A 6256-nucleotide genomic window follows, 5' to 3' on the forward strand; every position below is an offset into this window, starting at 1 on the left:
CCCTTAGAGTTTTCAGTTGGGGATTCAGTGTTCCTCAGAGTAGCTCCCATGAAGGGAGTAATGCGGTTTGGGAAAAAGGGCAAGCTAAGTCCCAGATATGTGGGACCATACCTTATCAGCAGAAAAGTGGGCAAGGTAGCATATGAGCTAGAGCTACCCCAGGAAATGTCAGCAGTCCACAATGTATTTCATGTCTCTATGCTGAAGAAGCATATCCCAGATGCCACCCAGGTGATTGAGCCCCAGTGGGTACAAGACCTCAGCTATGACAGTCGGCCTATTCAGATAATAGACCGAGCAGTTAAGAAATTGCGGAACAAGGAAGTACCATTAGTCAAAGTCATTTGGCACAGTCACACAGCAGAAGAGGCAACATGGGAGACAGAAGTCAGCATGAGACAGAAGTACCCAGAATTATTCTAAGTTCGAGGATGAACTTTTTATAAGGTATGGGGGATTGTAACGCCCGGAAATTCTCAAAACTATATTAGAAATATTCTATAATTATTCTGGAATTTTTAGATATTTTTTCAGAATTTTTAGAGTAACGGAAATAGCAAAAATAAATAAAAAACGAAAACGGCCTAAGTGAGGATTGAACCCGAGACCTATGGCTTAGGGATAATTCTAGTAACCAGTTAAAGCCAGCAGGGCCGTGCTGAAAGGAGAGGGATTCAATAATATTTATGTTAAGTGTGGGCGGAAATTACCACTTAAAATAAATAGGGAGGAATTAAGTGAAGAGTTATTTTGATCGTGACTTTTCCTCAAGCCCTCACCGCCGCCCCCTTCTCTTCTCCTTGTCTCGGCGCCAACCACCAGCCACCTAGGGTTCCGCCCCTAGGGCCATAGGAGGACCTTCCGGCGACGATTTCGGCACGGGAACGTTCCCCTCCGCGAGAAGAACACGTAGGCGCGAGAGGATCGTCGAGGAGATCGTCTCCACCGGAGTTCTAGCGAATAGAATTGTAAGGAAATTAGCGTACAAGGTAAGAAACCCCTCACCTGCAGTATAAGTAGCTTCCGTTTGGTTTTCTATGCATTAGTTTAGTTATATGCAGATTTTTTTTCGACATATAGGGTGTATTTAACCATCCTCGCAGGTTTAGGGATTTAGTGAGTACCTTTAGATGGGCCGGCACTACAAGAAAAAGCCTCATAGACATCGGTGGAACAACAACAGTTTTAAGCAAAAATCGATGTCTTTGAGTATTTTACACCGTTTTTTCCAAAAACCGGTGTCTATAAGCGCAGATTTTCGCTCATAGACATCGGTTTTTTAGCCGATGTCTATGAGCGTCTTTTTTTTGTTAATAGACATCGGTTTTAACAGCGGTTTTTAAAACCCGATGTTAATGAACCAAAAAAAAAATAATTTAATTTTTCCACCAGCCAAAATTTATAACACTTCACAAAGTTCCCTCCAAACCTAAACCAATATCGCGCCCCTTCTCTCAGCCTAAACCTAAACCTAAACCTCCGACCAACTCTCTCAGCTTCATCTCCCTCTTCCCTTTCCTGGATCTCTTCCCCTTCCTGGATCGACGCCCCTTAGGATCAAAACCACCTGCTTCGATCCTAAGCAAAATCGCAGTATAAATCGTTCCATTCTGCCTCCTCGTCCGATCCTCTCTTCCTCCTCCTCCTCCTTCCTCTCTTCGCTCTTCCCGGCTAAGGTAGGGGCCGACAAGATCCGAACAGCTAGAGGACGCCCACGACCACCATGGCACGGTTGGTCGGCAACATGAGGGAATCCGAAGGAAGAGAGAACAACACCGAGATCTCTGATCTTGTTTAAAGGGGTCTCCTTCTTCTGAAGCAGAGAGATCGAGTGCAGTACAAGAATAACGAAGTATGTGTGCCTGTTAAAACCCTAAAATTGCAGGCATAAAGGCTCTCCGTGCTTCATTTTCTCCTTCTCGGCCTCTTCGCTCGCTGGGTACACGGTCAAAACCTCTCGTTTCCTCTTTTCATTCTTCTTAATCGTCTGATTGCTAAAGGTTGAGGATGGGGTTTGGGGTTAACCTCTCTATAAAGCGCTGAAGCCTTTTCTTTTCCCCCGACTTTCTCCTTCTCGCGACTTCGGACTTCACGCGACCGAGACCGGCGATTTCTTCTTCTCTCGGTGGCGCCGGTGAAGAGCGGACCTTGGAGCGTTGAGAGGAAGAGAGGTTAGTTACAGCCGAGCCTTCTTTCTCCCCGATCCCTTCCTCCCTTCTCTGATCTCGGTGAACAACGGCGACGGATCTCGATCGGTGGATTTCGCCGGTTGTCGGGAGGGAACCAAGGGCATCGGCGTTGGATCAGGCCAGCATCAATTGTTTGGAGGAGGTAACAACCATTGTTCCTTCCCGATCTCTGTCCCTGTTCGTTGGCAATAACAAGTCGTTGCCCTAACTTCGATCTTGGAGGTAAGGGTTTGGTTTTGGTTGTGAATTCGAACCTTGATCCTTTCTAGTGTTGATTCAGGTGGTTCTTTCTGGGAAGCAGAGACTGGTATTTTGGTCCCGGCCACCACAGCTCTGTTGGATCGATCTCTTCTTCGTATCAGTGATCGTCTCCGGTGATTGAAGGGTGCAGAGGTAATGAGGTCGATCTGTTGTTGTTGTTAACAGGTTGTTTTGATGACTTCTTGTTATTCTTTCTTCTTGATCCGGCTAGTGAAGATGCACTATGTAATGTTCTGTTTGTAGGGGATTGAGGTACGATTTAGTTCTTGTTCCTTACCCTTGTGCGATCATTAGTTGCAGTAGATGTTACCTAATGAATCCTGTGTGTTTTGAGCTGGATCCACGGCAGAGTCAATAAGAATTTGTTTGTTTTGGTGTTGGAGGTTAAGGGTATGATGTGTTACTAGTTAACAAGGATAAGAGTTGTTATATTGGGTAATTGAATGTTGTAAATAAAGATTAACCTGAATCTGAAATGGTTTCAGTGACATTTAGGTTTCATGTTAGGTGATTATGGAAGATTGTAACCTTGAAGATCTAATGGGAATTTAGATATTGGATGGTTTAGGTTAGAATATAAATTTAATATGGTTATGTTAAAAGAAGGGAGCCGTACCTATGGTTAGCGTTTGTATGTTCATTTCCTCCAGGTTTTTGTAATTTAATTTCCACCCTCTAGGGTTTTTTTTTTTTTAATTCAGTTTTCGATGCCTAATTCCACCCTGCTTCTTTCTGACATACATTTACACATTGTTTCAGAGGATGCGATGTGCTTATTTTAGATACTGGATTGGGAAGTGCAGAGAATCAAGCAAGGGTCAAGGAGTTGCTTCATGTGGAGGAATCAAAACTAGAGGAGGATGAGGGTAAGTGTTTTTACTCATAATATTATTTTAGTTTATGTTCAGATCAGTTGGAACTCGATTCTGTGCTTTAGGAAATACCACTCCAGCAGTGAGATGGGTTCGAGATGATAAATATGATTGCATCCGATTAAAGCATTGCAAGGTGAACTATATTCACTGTGTATCCCCCCTTCAGAGTACATATGTATCTGTATAGTAATTAATTTCAATATAGGCACATCAAATTACCTTAATTGTTTCTAGACATAGACTTAATCCTTTGGATTACTTTATTTTAATTGGTAGAGTATTTGCCACTACCTTTCTATTATTCATTCTTTTGCTTTGCAGGTTGTGACAAAAATTGATTGGCATCGGAAAGGAGACTATTTCACTACTGTCGTTCCTAGTGATATCCTAATTATGAATTTTAGTTGTACTTATTTTTAGTCATTCCTAGTGCCTATTTTATATCTCAGTTTTGTTTCTTTCTTTTTTCTAATACACACTGACAAATTGGAAATATATAAAAATCATGACATTATACCTAGTTACCTAGCCTTTGAGGCTGGAATTAGGATGAAACCTAAAGTGCCCTGAAAAGTTTAGGCATACCAAATTCTCTCAGTTTAATGACAGAGGTCAGTTGTGTTGCAAACTTTGTTGTTTTCCTTGTTTTTCATTTACCGCGTCTAGATTAAGAAACTATGGCTTTCTAACTCAAATAAAAATTGCAATTCCTGCCTATCTTAGACCTAACATTAACTTATTAATTGAACAGGTGTTTTAGATTGTAAATTTCATCCGAGGCAGCCATGGCTATTCACAGCTGGAGCAGATTCTGTCATTAAACTGTATTGCCACTAATGATAGATTCTCCAGGAAACTTTGAAGAATCTCCTCGAGTCAAGATACATGAGTACTTGCTGATCCTACATGAATACGGTAGCAAGTTCATGTTCTTTGCTTGATAATTTATTCTTTTTTGACCAATTCATTTCCGCAAACCCCTTACCTGTAAGCACCAACTAGTATCCTTATTGTCAAGAATTAATTTTATCAACGACTTATAAGTTTGGTATGCATATTTCTTATGATGTTGAACCTTGACTTTGAGACACATGATGGCTTTGTTTTATTTTTTTTGTTGAATTTTCTATCCTGTAAGTTTCAACTCCACTAGTATCATGTTTCCATAGATGATGCTGTCTTAGATGTTGGAGTCGTGACTCATTCTTTATACTGATGTTTCTGTGTGGAATTTTCCCAGTTGTCCTGTTCATTGTTTGATGTTTCTGTGTGTGTTGTAGCTGAATTTGGTTGTAGCTTCTGCAAGCTTTCTTCACTTTCTTCCCTCCACTATCTGTTAACAAGTTTGATCTTTACAATTCAGTTATAAGAACAAACAATATGACCAAAGGTTGACAGCTTTGCTTCATCCTTTTTACATTTCAGTATGTGGATGAAAGCAAATATGTACTGATGTACCTAAATGGATTTACAAAAATATCTTTGAAATGTTTTGTCATACAGATATGGCATCTAGTATAATTTTTTCCAACTTGATTGTTGCATTATCATATAATGAGATTAGGTGCACAGCTTGCAGTCAGTTTATTGTTTTTGCTAAAGATCATTGCTAGTAGGCCGACAAAAGACAGGTCTAAAATGAAGCCTAAGAAAACATGCTTAAGATGATATTTTAAGATTTTCTAAACATTGGATCGTTGCGGAAGGTTGTGATTGGCACGGCAAGTGTTCTAAAATGAAGCCAAAGAAAATGGGGGAGAAAATAAGGTTCGGCTTGAGGAATTTATGCAATAAAGCAGTTTTATATTTGATTCCTTCTTTAATTATATTGCGTGTGTTCCTAAGCTGCAACCTATTAATAATTTTAGTTTTATAATGTTCTTTGCCACTACCTTTCTATTATTCATTCTTTTGCTTTGCAGGTTGTGCCAAAAATTGATTGGCATCGGAAAGGAGACTATTTCACTACTGTCGTTCCTAGTGATATCCTAATTATGAATTTTAGTTGTACTTATTTTTAGTCATTCCTAGTGCCTATTTTATTCCCAGTCACCTTACTTCAATGACAAGAACAAGGGTTCTCATGGCCAATATGTGTCTATTAATGGGATTTTCAATGTCTTGCTTACCACGCTAATCCTACTTCTGATTGGATTTGCAGCTTCAAGATATCAAACTCTACACCTTCTATATGGAGCTAGATTTGCAAAAGTCATATCCAACTCGAGGAAGTGACTTATTGACATGGGAGGTAGGTGTACCTCTTTAGTTCCGCTTTTAACCAAATATCCCTATAAAGATTCATTTGTGTGCTCTTAACAGATCTATTCCTACAACGTTGTTATCTAGGATTAGCATTTATTTTGTTAAATGTGATTTATGCACCTATAATTATTCTGGTGAAGTTAGCATTCTATTAAACTAGATTATGACCTTTGCAGAGAACTTATTGGTAACCAAGGACTTTGTGAAGATAGCAAATTTTGGCCTTGCTCGTGAAGTTCATTCGAAGCCACCATTCACAGAATAGGTTTCAACACGCTGGTAAGCATGTTTATGACAAGCACTTGTGATCTTATATTTTTTATTTGATACATGTACACATTTGTTTTAGTTATTTGACATATGGTGGATTTATGTGTTTTTACAGTTTACAAATCTCAAGTACTCCAGAGTTGAAATTGATGAAGTGCAGTTCGAGTGGGCTGAATGCATGCTAGATTACATTTGAAGTGCGGTTCTACCTTGATGTGTTAAAAGAATGTTCTACCTTGATTTTGATATCTATTAGCTAGCTTTTGATGTAAAAAGAATGTTTGAGTATTTTATGGATATTATTGTAAGAAGATTATTTATATAATTTGTGAATATTTGTGTATTTTATGGATATTATTGAATGAAGAATATTTATACAATTTGTGAATATTTGTG

The 6256-nt window shown here is 39.2% G+C and overlaps 2 long non-coding RNA genes across 5 annotated transcripts; both read left to right on the plus strand.

Annotated features, from left to right (window-relative positions):
- Positions 1 to 2136: 2136 nt before the first annotated feature.
- LOC122042951 lies at positions 2137 to 4415 on the plus strand. 4 transcript variants are annotated; one of them, XR_006129409.1, is made up of 5 exons: positions 2137 to 2171; positions 2470 to 2582; positions 3210 to 3316; positions 3388 to 3458; positions 3647 to 4415. It is a non-coding gene; the product is annotated as an uncharacterized LOC122042951 (long non-coding RNA). The 4 variants fall into 4 exon arrangements; XR_006129407.1 differs by lacking the exon at positions 2137 to 2171 and adding an exon at positions 2307 to 2331; XR_006129410.1 differs by lacking the exon at positions 2137 to 2171 and adding an exon at positions 2383 to 2411 and having other exon boundaries at positions 2491 to 2582.
- Positions 4416 to 5378: 963 nt separating this feature from the next.
- On the plus strand, positions 5379 to 6033 carry LOC122042952. The gene is made up of 3 exons (XR_006129411.1): positions 5379 to 5576; positions 5767 to 5869; positions 5976 to 6033. It is a non-coding gene; the product is annotated as an uncharacterized LOC122042952 (long non-coding RNA).
- The last annotated feature ends 223 nt before the right edge of the window (positions 6034 to 6256 follow it).

This window comes from Zingiber officinale, chromosome 2A (genome assembly GCF_018446385.1).
Source record: "Zingiber officinale cultivar Zhangliang chromosome 2A, Zo_v1.1, whole genome shotgun sequence".
Taxonomy (NCBI): Eukaryota; Viridiplantae; Streptophyta; class Magnoliopsida; order Zingiberales; family Zingiberaceae; genus Zingiber; species Zingiber officinale.